Source organism: Humulus lupulus, chromosome 7 (genome assembly GCF_963169125.1).
Source record: "Humulus lupulus chromosome 7, drHumLupu1.1, whole genome shotgun sequence".
NCBI classification, from domain to species: Eukaryota; Viridiplantae; Streptophyta; class Magnoliopsida; order Rosales; family Cannabaceae; genus Humulus; species Humulus lupulus.
Window position 1 is genome coordinate 200481959 of NC_084799.1, and position 12549 is coordinate 200494507.

The 12549-nt window shown below is 31.4% G+C and overlaps 1 long non-coding RNA gene across 1 annotated transcript; it reads left to right on the forward strand.

Annotated features, from left to right (window-relative positions):
* The first annotated feature begins 1245 nt into the window (after window positions 1-1245).
* LOC133790122 (uncharacterized) lies at window positions 1246-2545 on the forward strand. The gene is made up of 3 exons (XR_009873914.1): window positions 1246-1793; window positions 2043-2107; window positions 2493-2545. It is a non-coding gene; the product is annotated as an uncharacterized LOC133790122 (long non-coding RNA).
* Window positions 2546-12549: the final 10004 nt, after the last annotated feature.

Sequence of the window (12549 nt, forward strand, 5' to 3'; positions counted from 1 at the left end):
GAATGGCCTGGGCTAAAACAATGAAAAATAATTACATTTAAATTTATGTAATAATTGCATCCATGCTTTATTTGAGGAGTGTTGTCTCCTATCTTTATTTGAGGAGTCTTGTCTCCCTTTTCTTTAATTGAGGAGTCTTATCTCCATTATAATGTTTATTTAATATTTGTTATCTTTTATCTTGTAGTAGGTCCTTATGCATATATATAACTGTTGAAGCATATGTATGTTCTTTCCATTTTCTTTTATTTTGTTTGATTGTGTTGTGCCATATGATTCTAGTTCAATAAAGTATCATGTTGCTACTATTTTGTTATTAGCATTCAGTAAGATTTTAGTGACTTAATTATCGTTCTTGCTTTTTTTTTTTTGATGATTTTTGACTAGTTTATTGCCTTATATCTCTTGTCTTTTGCTTCTTTGAAAAAGTTCTGGGTTAGATTTTGGAATGTTTGTTTGTATTGAGGTTCAAAGTGTAAGGTAACTGTGGTCTATGTTACTCTTTAACTAATGGTCAATGCCCCACAAGTGTATACCACTTACATACGTCCTATATGTTTAATAACACAGTAATTCCTACTATTTTGTCTCGGAGATTCTTTCTTGTATAAATATATACACATATATATATATTTTGTGTATATATAGAGAAAGAGAGGTATACTTTTCTTCAATTGGAGAGAAGAGCTGTAGTTATTTTGTAATCAATTAAGGAATCTGTAGAAATTTTTGCGTTGGTAGTTCCTAAAAACTTACTTTCTATGCTATTTTAATTTGATATTCTTATGACTAGTATTAATATGGACAGTAAATTTGGCCTAGAAAATTGTAATGGGTCTATGATAGTGTTAGCAAGTTATGGTTTGTGGACCTGAAGCTTGTCTTTTTCCAACCCTTTTACTAAACATAGTCTTTGGGTGATCATGTACTCTCTGGTTTTGAGTTTAATGGTGATGGTGATATTTCTGTATAGCAATTTCATTTTCAACTTATGAGGTTCATGCATATCTATCTAATAATCTATTTGGTTTTAAGGGAAATTAAATTTTAAATTTGTACAACCAAAATAGCTTATAAATGAATGATTGTTTGTCTTTTAGTTTCAAAATCAAATCCTAGGCTGCATAAGAAATGTCATCCAAGGTTCAGTAAAAGAAGAACATGATTGTTGATCAAGTAGAGAGAAAAAGGTAGGAATTATAGATTTGTCTTGTTAGAACTTATCAATGAGAAGTGGAAAAGAAACATGAAGAGGGTAGGAAAAGTCAATTTTGGTTGCTATTTGGTAACTAGAAAGTAGTATTTTAGTTTTGAATATTTAATGGAGAGTTAATATTATTGGAAAAGTATGCTCTAATTTTGGTGTTTTAGTTTTGAATATTTAATGGAGAGTTACTAAGTTGTAGCAAGAAGTTGAAAATTGGATCATATTGTTTGGAGTAGAAATACATGTGTTTTAGTGTTTTTTTTTTCATGTAAACAGAAAATCATGGATTCCCTGTACTTTTTAGCTTAAGAAATTTGCTTGTCATGTCTCATTTTCTGTTTCTTGTGAACCTTTGTTATTGACACCGAATTAGATGCATTTTTTACTGACTCAGGTCAAAAGAACACTAGAATTAAGGCACATTATTTAAGTTTAGACAATGTTACAAAGAACTTGAGAAAGTTCTATGCACAAGCTTACTTGGGACAATCACCAAAACAAGCTCCAAAGTATTGGCTTCATTTTCAAGTTTCTGTACTATCGCTTGGTTGGAATACTTACTTTGTCTCAAAGGCATATAGTACAGGTAATTGAGTTCAAACTTGCTAGTCAAATTATATTGAACATATAGTTGATTCTTATGAAGCTCACCATTAAGATACAATATCATATAGTATGCATAAAGAGTAATGCATGTTGGTGAATTGGATTGCTTACTAATTTATAGTAGTGTTTAAAACTAATTTGTTTGATGTGATCTGAACTAGTAACTAAAGTTGTTTCATGAGTTTCAAAAGCTTGATTCATGAATTGGATTGCTTACATCTTCATCCAGAAAATGGGATCAATGGTAGATGAATTGGATCCATGTTGAACAATTGGATCCATGTTGAACAATCAGTAAGTTGCTTAAAATTTCTACTGAGTCGTTTATGTCAAGCATAAGTAGAGAAACGAGTATTAGGTTACTACTTGGGTATATTGTTAAATGAGTCCTTTGATTACAGTTTTTAAAAAGACGATGCTTCTTCCTGCCCTTCTTTATTATTGAAATTAATTCACCTGCTCATGTATGTTGTTCGGTGTGATTATATGCTGAATATCATTCCTTGTATTTTCTCCTGTGTGAATTAATTTTGTTATTAATTTTTAAATTCTATACAAGTGTAACTTAAATAAGTATGTGAATATTTCAGCATGATCTAGAATATGATATTTTAGTCATAAATTTACGAATTTGATATTGTTGTTAGAAAGTTACTTAGTAGACTTTGTCTGTTTTCAGTTGGTGAACACAGGAAAGGAAAGGGCAAAAGTCATCCTTCTTTTTACATGGGCGGTAAGCATCTCTTTTCCTAACATAATTGTGTATAATTACTCCTTGATGTTGAAATTATTGATTTCAGGTATTGACTTGCATGAAACTTATATAAATTTTTCTTCATTTTGTTTGAGACAACTGTGACAAAGTTCAGAGTTGGGTTTTCCTGATTATCACATATATGGCTGTCATGAAACATCTAATATCTAACAATATTTGAACTAAATGTATGCTCTGGTGTATTGAGCAAAGCTCATATTGCAGTTCTGAGAGCAAAATATGGTTCTTTTGTTATTTCATTGTTGCTATTAGATGGTTGCCTTTACTTGTCCCTAACTGACAAAATAATATTTTTTCATTACTCTCTTTTTCAAAGGCAAAAAATGTCTAGTTAACAATAATTTCCGCAGCTAGTGTTATGGTGCTCAAAATTTGATTATTGTACCCTTCCTAAGACTATTTCATCGTTTAGAAAACTATCTATGGCTCTGAGGTTTTTTTTCTTAAAAAAATAGATGTTAAAGGAGATAGCTTCTGACTAGACAATCTCTACAAAAAGGTTGAGATATGACTTTACTTGTCCATTTAGGCCATTTTTGCCAAGTACTTCTAATTTCTGTTTTCCATGGTTGGACTATGTGCTCGTTCTTCTGCATTGCTCATTTTTTGATGCTTCTCTGAATTTTCATAATGTGTTTTCTAACCAGGAAGGCAATGTTGCCAACCAGAGGGAACATCTAATTCTTCTCCTTGCCAATATTCACATTCAGAAAGCTATTAAGCAGTTTGTCTTGAAGGTATTCTGATTGTTAATTAAGGTTGTAAAGCTTTGGCTTTAACTAATCCTCTTATATAAATTTGACTTTATGATATGTGGAATCTAATGTCAAAACTGGATATTTATGCAGCATTGTTCCTTTGTAAATTTCTATTTAATTAGCATTTGAAACATTAGTGGTGAAATTTGGGTTTTCAGTAAGGTCTTCTATTTCTTTGAAACTCTTTTATGACTCTTTAATTTAAGGTCAATCACTAGACTCTTGCTTGGTTTCTCACCAATGTTATTGGTACTGCGGAGTTATACACAGTATATCCCTTTGCCAATCAGTGACCTTGATTCTGGGTTGAAGACACCCTCCATATATGTTTTTGATTGCTCTGCGGCTGGGGTAATATTATGAATGCTTTTATTGAGGTAAAGCTTTAACTCAAAACATATAATGAATTGATATATGTATTGATAATTAAGGTGCTACGTGACATGAATTCATTATCTGTAATTCAGATATTTATATATAAATATATTTGTAAATATATTGACTTGATTTGATGATTTGGCAACTTCATGATTGGGTTGCTTCTAGCTCCTCTGGATCCACAAAGGATTGCATTCTACTTGGAGCTTGTGACGCACACGAGACTGATATTGCCATGCTCGAGCTGGTCGACATCCCAGCTGCTGCTACTTAATTAACACTACAAGTACAAGTATTGATGTTGTTTGTGTGTGTCCAATAATAAAGGGTCTACCTATTATGTCCATCTGTCGATCTCATCTAAATGGCTAGAATAGATTGCATGCAGGCATAATATCATTGACTCCAAGAGGGGTATCTTCTTTAATTACTGTCTTCCCACGTAGTAGCTAGTCCAGGCTTAGTTCTTCCTTGTGTGTGTCTACCTTAATTATTAATATTATTACAAGCATGTTGTTTAAAGTTTGCATACATGGATCTCCAACTTCTTATTTTACTATATATTATGATCAATTACAAAATAACTCAACCCAACCTGATCGAGTTTGTTGAGGATATCAAAATCCTCCTCAATGTTTGGAACATATTACATGAAAGAGCAAGGAATCAACTGATGAGAAGACAAATCTAGCCAATTGATTATTAAATTAATATTACATGGATCTAGCTAGTTGACTTTGTGCAAGTGTACCCGGTCAACAAATAATATAATGATAAGTTGAGTATCTTCTCCACATGGATTAAATTAGCAAATAATCGTGCACAAATCAATTACCAAATAATTTAATAGTGATAAAAAATAATTGAAAATGCTTGAAATAAACTAAGATTACAATCTAAAAGCAAGAGAAATTTAGTTTGGTGAAATGGGCTTGAACTATTAAATTCCTCTCTATCAAAAAACTTGTCACGTTTGCTGTAGCAAAATTCCCAAAGTTAACAAAAATTCCAAATTAGCTCATAGAACTTTCCCAAATCCTATGGTATTAAATTTTTTCCACCTAATTAACATATTCCTATGCAAATCAAATTTATGAACTGTAATGACCCACTAATCTAGACTTTTGGACCATTAACGAAACTATACATAAAATCATAAATAGAACTTACATTTGCGAAAATACCATAATTTTATTAAGTAACTTGTAAAAATAAGAGTTACTTACAAAATAAAATACTAAGAAGGATATGGGATCCCATTGTCTTTAAAAACAAAACATGATTTAATAAAAAGACATTACAAAAAAAATGCGGAAAATACATGTAAAACCATAAAAAGACATAAAACAGTAACTACATCCTCGAATCGAATAACGCTCGGCCCCTTGACTCCATTAACCATCGATACACATCCTCTAAGCGTCCACGAATCTTACCGCCTCTTAAAGCTATTTTCCTGCACATAAAACAAAAAGGAATGAGCCTAATGCCCTGCAAGGAAAATCTAACACATAGTCATAAACATAATTTCATAAGAAACATAAAGACTTAACATAATACATATAACATACATTTATTATAATGGCCATTATTACTTGGGGTCCCATAGACTAAACAAGCATATGCCCATGGGATTAGTGGGGTCCTACTAGCTAAGTAGGTCATATGCCCATAACCCATTTGGGGTCTTGTTAGCCATATGGGTCATATGCCCAAGCCTACAAACATACATACATACATATCATAACATATTTATAACATAACACATAAGCATAAAACATATAGATTCTAGCCTATTTTCCTTACCAAAGTTACCGGGATATGTGGACTAAGTTGGGACTTTTGGAACACTCCTAAAACCATATATAAAGGGTGAGTAGATTTGAAGAAAAGAGATGAAATGAAAGGGATGGAAAGACTAAACCATTGAAAGTCACACTTACCAAAACTTATGTGCTCAAGAATTTAGATTCCCTAACCAAAATAAGAATGAGGTTAGGAAACTGAATAGAAGGCTATGAGAAAGAAAATAACATAAAACAATAAGCTAGAGTTTTGGTTTACCTCAAAGACTTGAAAGACCAATCTACACCACAACTGAAATACTATAGAACCTCACTTCCCAAAGTGTTTGATAAGCTTATGATGTTTAAGCTTATGATTTTCCCAAACCAGGTGTTTACACTCTCACACTCACTTAACACTAGCAGCTTCTGAACTTAGAGCAAAAGGTGAATAATGGCTGGGTACTAGGTCCTATTTATAGAGTTTGGGAATGAAAGTATCTTGATTTTACTTGAATAAAAATAATGGCTTTTTAGGTGAAAATAATTTGAATAATCGTTCAGCAGAGGCTGAAGACTCGTTCAAAAGATGCTGGACTTATGAAGGAGTTCGAATGGCTGAAAGGATTCGAATTCAAAAATGTTTGAAAACATGCTGGAGGAGGCGATATATCGCCCCCTGTAGGCGATATATCGCCTGGGCCAGTATGCCCGAGGGGCGTGCATCGTCTCGTGTTTTCCGTATCTACGTGCTGCGATATATCGCCCCCTATAGCTGCGATATATCGGCACACGCTGAATATTTAAACACGAAATTACAGATTTTTAGGTAAGTTTGAATGGGGTAAACAGCCTTGACTAAGCCCTCAACGTATTCAAAGCTGCTGACTGACCTTAAAGCATTCAAACTTTACCCTTATTTAATTTAATCCTCAAAAATACTTAATCCTTAATTACCCATTCATAACATGTGCTTAAAATCCTATTGGTTGATATCTAAACCTTATAGTATAACAAATATTACCCTTAATATCAGTCATATAATCAAACCTTAGGTTATACTTAATATTCTTAAACTATAGGTTAAACTTAGAAAATCTATAAGTACTACTATGAGTGTCCAAATAATTCCCGGTTTGAACCAAAAATCCACAGTTACAAAGATAATACTATACATACTATAATACTACTAAATAATTAGCTAAGTAAAGTTCTTGGACTCTACATGAACTCAATTTGAAGCTTCAATTTACGAATGTTACACAAGGTAAATAACACATTCACATACTATTCACAAAGCATAATTTAATAAGATAATCTACTTGTGTCATTCAAGTTCATCCATTATATTCAAACTTTCTAGCACAAATAAACTCAACATCTTGCCATTGATGGCCAAACAACAACAATAATTCATCATTAAGCACACTTGAATAAACAATGGGTATTTTTGCTAAAATAAATTGTTAGAAATTTAAACACTAAGACATAGAGTTAATTAATAATTCAAGCCTTAAAAGATTTAGTTCGTGGCTAAATTCAAGAGCACAAATCCAAAAACAAAACAGCCCGAGGGTATTTAAATAGAAAAAGCTAAAGAAATTACAAACTTAAATTAGATTAAAGATGAGAAAACAAGTCAAAGATGACGAATCAATAATCTTGTCTTCCTACTCTTCCTTGGATTCTTCTCTTTAAGCTTGGAATTTCTTCTTCTTCTTCTTCTTCTTCCTCTTCTTCTTCTTCTTCTTCTTCTTCTTCTTCTTCTACTTCATTTCTATTTTTCCTCTTTCTCTAATGGCAGCTCTAGGATTCTCTCAAATTGTGACTACATTCTTTTTATAATGCAAGGGTAATAATCATTTCCCTAATTAGAAGGTCTACCACATTTTTCTCTATTTTTGACCAATCTTTTTTCCCTCTTTCTTTTTCTTCTAGAAAATGCTCCAAAATGCAGCTCATTGCCTTTGATTTTTGCCACCTCATCACTCCTTGCCAACTAAATTAATGACATGTCAAGTGTCTCTTCTTCATATGCTGAAATTTCCCACTTGAATCCTGATGAAAATGCTCCAGCAAAATTTCCTTTGCTACAACAAAATCTTAAATTTCAGCACAAACAAAACAATTTAGAAACTAATTTTCTTTTCATTTTTTTTCTTGGATAATTCATGCATAAATTCATGGTTTTCACACTTTTAGCTCTTAAAAATTAAAAATATACAATAACTCACAAAAAAAAAATTAACTAAAAATAACAACAAAAAGAAAACACTACTCTTCCTAATTCTATATTTATAAGCTTAAAAGTATAAAACATCACTACAAGAAAAAATGCTTTTAATAATACTGAAAATGTGTTATCAAAACATACCATAACACTTTTTAATGTGTTAAGACTGACTATGTTATCGTAGGTCAGGGTACTTTGCATAACACTTTATCATTGTTATACAGATGTGTTATTATACTGTCAACGATATACTGTCAACGATAACACAATTTCTGTGTTATTTTAATAAATAGATAAGTGTTTAATTATGTTATTTATAGTCAATTATATAACACATTTCAATACTTATAAATTTGTGTTATACTACACTTCAGTATAACACATTTTTTGTGTTATATAATGAAGTTTGCATAACATAATTCTTTGCATAAAAAGTGTTATTGTAATAGATATTATAACACAATTTTCGTATTATAACACTAATTTATTCCATTATATTTTAATTTTTTTTATATAATTAAAATTAGCTTTCTAATATATACTAGCATCATCAAATGAACTTGATTTTCAAATAACGAAAAGTAAAAACATTCAACATTGTATTAACAATCCACAAATTAGTTTAAAACATTCAACACTGTCATCAACAACATAATGTTCTTTAAGTATTTAAGAAGTCTTAAATATTCAACATAGTGAAAAGTTACTACTTTCAACATAAAATATTCTACAGCTGCCCAACACAAAGCCTTCAAAATTACGTATCCCTTTCTACTTCGCTTGTTACATCTGCAAAATAAACAAAGAAATATTTTATTGTTATTATCTAGCATCACAAATTACTTCAAGAAAAATGCTATGGAAATTATATCCAAGAAAGGACACCACATACAAAATAATGAATTCACAACTACACCAAAGCAAACAAAGAAACCAAACAGTAAATTATATGACATTAGTTATTTTTTGAGTATGAAAATGTACCTCTTGGAATAACTTTTTTAGAAGGCCATGCAACTGTGGAACCAACTACTTCTTGTATTGTAAGCATCGCATTATTAGGACAAAATAAGTAAGATTCTGGTACAATATCAACATCAATCCATACTCGCATAAAGTTCGGTCCAAGAGGCTTTCCATGTACAATTATCTTTGGATCACTAGAATCCCAACGACCTTCAGCAATAATTACATCTGCCCAGTCAAGCAAGTAGCAAGCATTCTTCCCTTCTGTAAAGTTATGTCTTTTTTCTAGTGCAATGCTCTACCAAATTGATTTTAAAGACAATATATTAGATTCTGTATTTGTGCTTCTAAAATGAAAATTTAAAACAGTAACAACTTTTATAATTTACCTTAGGGGACTGAATATTGTTTAACTGCGGTACATTGCGAGACTGTCCTTCGCTTGGTGTCACTTTACCACCAACCTAAATATAAAACCAAGATAAGTTTCATTGTAAGAAAAGAAAACTAAGGTTTATAAGTGCAAGGTAGAAATACCACCAAGTGTTCTTTAAGTAGATTCATCATTTTAGTCATTTTGAGCTTCATATTCTGTTGCTCTTCTTCTAACTTGGAGATCTTGCTATTACACATATTAACAACAGTTAGCTTTGACCTTGTTATGCCTCTTCCGTGTCTGATTAAACGACCAGATTTTGGGTTACCAAACAATTTTGTCAAGGCATCCTCATCAGCGTTGTCTGTAGTTCCAGATTTTGGGTCTTCAAGGAGAATCTCATTCAATGAACCCTGCATATAAATTAGTATAACTAATGTATGCATTATGGAAAATAAGTAAAAATTCACAAAAATTAAATGACTAATACTCACAAAAATATCAGATGCCGTTGGGTTTACAGGTTCACCATTCTTCTCGGTATGGGCTCTCCAGAAAGCATCGATTCTAGATATTTTAACATCCTTATTTTCTTTCTTCTACACAATACATCATTGTTATCGTCATCAAAATCATTGGCGTTACTTGAAAATACTCCCGCTGCCCGAAATAAATCATATTCAAAACTTGTATTTGTCGTGCTGCTTTGGACTGGATCTTCCCCATGATGAAACCATGTTTTGTAAGATTGGTCCATGCCCCACAAAACTAAGTGTTTGACAACTTCATCTGAAAGTTGATGTCTTAGATTGTGACATTTGTTTCATTGACAAAGAATCTTGGCTGGAAATCCAAGATTCGCCATGGCTGTCTTAACAAACTCCCTAGCCTTTTGCTCATATTCCATCGTTGCTCTACAATTTTAGAGCATACGTCAATAATCAAGCACTGACACTTAAACTTATACCCAAAATAAACTATATGATTTTGGTTACTAACCTGTTAAGATGGATCCAACTTTTATCCATCTCCAATGAATTTGAATTTGATGTTGTTCTCTTAATTAAATCTTGTTTTTTGTCTAGGTTTAACAACTGTTAGACAAGACAATCACATTATTTGCGGTTGTAATTTCAGGGTCATGACAAGGTCATTAACACACATGCTTTGGTTGAATTTCAGGTCATACCAGTTAAAAATATCCTTTTCTTCAGTTAAATATCCTATTTTTTCTATTTATCCTATGAATGATTAAAAATGGAAGAAATCCTTTATTTTTGCTGAGTTTAAGAAATTTTTAATATTTTTTCATTTCATTTCCTCTGATAGACATTGCAATAGGTAGTAGGATCATCAGAGTTCAAGGGGGTCTTCTTAGTATCTTTTGAAAATAGCAAGCAACTTATGTTTTAGATCATCTGTATTGTTTTGGGGTTAGTTGCAGAAGAAGAAGAAGAAAAGAAAGGTCATTAAGTCAATGTTGTTTAATAGAGAAGTTGACCATATTGTTATTTTCGACCTCAATTGTTTTGTGCGTTGTAAATATATCAATGAAAAGGCCTAGTGGGCACTGGCCCTTTTAATTTGATTAAGAACAAAAGGGATATTATGTCTAATTTGATGGTTTAGCAGAAAACTCTGCATCATGTGCTCTTAAGAACTTGTTCCTTGAGAGTATAATATGATTAATTCAGTCTTTTAAATCTGTAAAAACAATTGGTTATATGATCCAAATGGTGGTAACCAACCAAAAGGAAAGAAAAGGAAAAGACATTGATCTCTTTTGTTTTTTTTTATTATTATTTTTTTGCTCAAGATTATTATTATTATTATATTTCTTAGTATTTAGAGTGGTCCCCTCCAAAATTCCATTGCCATGTTAGCAACTTGTGGAGTGTGTAGTGTGGAGTGTGGACTATTTTTGTATGATAGAATAGATCACATGAAGGATGAGAATGTCAGCCTCATCACCATCTTTTCTTTTCTAAACAAAAATATTTATCCTTTCAATATCATCAATGGTCAGACTTAGATTTTTGTCTTTGTATAATATTCCATCTATGATCTCTGATTTCTCTTCCTATTTTTTATTTTTATGAGCAAGAATATAAATCGTGGGTAAAGTTTTACTTGGATTATGGTGAACCTATTTTCTTACATATGTACTAATTTTAGCATATTATTATTTACTTGTTTCAAATAAAAAGAAATGGTTGACCCAGAAACTTGTTCTTGACATTATTTTCCTTTCAATGAATAAGAAGTAATCTTTAGAAAAAGATAAACGTTCCCTGACCGTAAACATTACCAAATATTGGACTACTTTTAAATACAAAAAATTTCAAAGATATATTGTTTTTGGATTTAGTTATGAACTAAAGTTATTGTTTATATATATGAAGAAGATCCATTGTCATCTTTTACTGTGGTAATGTTTCTGTTATAATAATCATATCAGCCCCTGTTTCTTATGGAAAATGAGAATTATACTAAAATGTGTTGCCATTTTTTCTTCTTCTTCTTTCGTATTGGCTATGATAACAACATAGGTAAAATGAGCATGCATTTAAACATCATTTTTAACAAAACAAGTGTCATATATCTCACAATTCAGGGCCAATTTAAGAAGCATACATAGCCATTTGTTTGTTAGTGTGACCATTTTCTATTAGTATACATTATAAATTCAATCTATTGTACTCACTTTGTTTGGACCTACTTATAGGCTATATAGATCATCATAATACACCATACCATCATATGGCTAAGTACTTTTAGCTTTGGGTTATAATTAATTGAAGAAATTACACTTTTTAATTGTAATTTTATTCCACCATACCATCATATTCTTACCAGTTTTTTTCCACTCAAGTCTTGCCAGTTTTCCCTCTACGAGCTAATTACTCTCTTGAATAAATAAAAGCATTTCATTTCTTGGTTTTCTTTTAAATTATGGCTTTCTATTTTTTGTAATTTAATGATTTGCTTATTTGGCTCAATCTGAATTGTTCCCCAGGATTCCGATACAACTAGCTGTAAATTGAAGTTGTAACAGAGAGCTTTCACCAGTTAAAAAGATCCTTTTCTTCATTTAAATTTGATTGATTGACATTTTAACTCAAAGTTGCATGTGTATGGCTTAATTTTTGTTGAACTTGTGGTTGGCTATTTGGTTTCTGTTGAATAGAATAATCACGTGGAATGACTATTACTTTGTTCTAAGTGTTCACAGTGTAGTATATTCTTTGAACACTGAAACTAGAAACTAGAAACTAATGGTCAAGGAGTTGAGTGTTAAAATAGAAGATAATAAAAAATAGGAAATGATGGTTTACACAACGCTACTATGTTAGGGAGGAATAAAGAACTGAACCAAAGTAATAGTTGTTTATTTATTTATTACTTCTGTTTGTGTTCATGTGCTATTTTTGGGGGTTGGGAGTAATAAGGAAGGAAGGAATGTGTC